Genomic DNA, 1,475 nt, shown 5'->3' on the forward strand with positions numbered 1-1,475 from the left:
TCTGTCTGTCTGTCTGTCTGTCTGTCTGTCTGTCTGTCTGTCTGTCTGTCTGTCTATTTATCTGTCTGTCTGTCTGTCTGTCTGTTTTGCCGGTTTATCTGTCTCTTTTCCGACTGTTGAAAGTTTTTGTTTATCTTAAATTGACCACCTTGTCGATGACATTGGTTTGTTGGTCTGAAGTCATTCTGGGTTGGTTTGACTTTTGCTTGTTTCCATACTCAATGTTCCTGTCTCTTTCCCCATGTCCCCCTTTTGTTTACTGATATGTTTAACTATACCCTGTGAGTGGTTAGCGGGTGCTCCGATGTGTTTGCTCCTTCTTAGCAATCGAACATCTGTCGTCCTGATCTCTCCTCCATTATTTGTGTTTTGTTACTCTGTTGTAACACCCCTACTCTTCGGCACTTATGACCTTATTGTGTTGCGAGTGTCGTAAAACACTTACTTCAACTTAAACACTATCTATACCCCTGTTGTGTCAGTGTGCTTCTCTTCTCTTTATCTTTAAAAACAAACCGACAAACCAACAAACAAACATTAAATAGACATAATAAGATATCAATACATCAAACAAACAAACCACTTATAGTAATAGACATAATAATACATAAGTGAGAAACGCCAGATTTATCTGTAAAAAGCAGCCAGCATCTTCGATTGTGTTTAGTCGATAGAACTTAGTCTCGGCCCACCGATTCCCTTGGCATGATGGGACGTCACGCTCTGAGCGCGGGTCGATTGCCTGGTTGCCTGGCTGGGAATGCGACGGTGATCTCCCTTTAAGTTTATAATGTTCTCATCAATTGTCTTCTGTTTAACCTGCCCTCCGCTGGGAGACGCTGGGCGTAAAATGCTATTTCCGTGAATGGAGGCTTGAGTTAAGAAAGAAGGCTTGATAACGTCTTAAGTGGGTGTGTTATTTGAGTTCTGAAATGTTCATTCTTCTTATTATTAATGCCACAGCACCAGCCCCCTTTTTTTTTGGTTCCAAGAAAACAAATTTACCCCCCAAAAAAAAAAAACCCAACCGCTTTACTTTCTCTGCTAGTTGATAGTTGAAATGGGGCATTGGTTTTCACCTAAGCAATCCATGACAATTCCGTCTGGGTGTGTCCACCAAAATGGCTCAACACATAACAAAAAACTGGTGGGTTGGAATGTCCCATGCAGCATTTCAGTTTGGCCGTGTGGTGACTCATCAGCCATAGGCCCAGCCAGAACTAATAAACAAAAATTAATATATTCTAATTTTCAATTTGGATGGTGTGGTCGCTTGTTACGGAAGTGCTTCCTTTTTAAAAATTAGGCCTACCTGTTCTAAGGTAGGCCAACAATACCAAAATTATTTGAAAATAGTCTTGTTTTAAAGACAGACACCGAATGTTGACCTAGGCTCTGGCCACACTGATTGAAGCAGAGCGAACACAGCAGAGCGCGACAGTGAAAATACAAAGACAGACTGAAAGAGGTGACTG

General features: G+C 41.4%; 1 protein-coding gene across 1 annotated transcript in view; it reads left to right on the forward strand.

Annotated features, from left to right (window-relative positions):
- The window catches only part of LOC101852201 (platelet binding protein GspB), a gene marked incomplete in the record, with an annotated part of 172,951 nt that overhangs the window by 156,789 nt on the left and 14,687 nt on the right, over nucleotides 1-1,475 (forward strand).

The sequence above is a fragment of the Aplysia californica genome, unplaced genomic scaffold (genome assembly GCF_000002075.1).
Source record: "Aplysia californica isolate F4 #8 unplaced genomic scaffold, AplCal3.0 scaffold00421, whole genome shotgun sequence".
NCBI lineage: Eukaryota > Metazoa > Mollusca > Gastropoda > Aplysiida > Aplysiidae > Aplysia > Aplysia californica.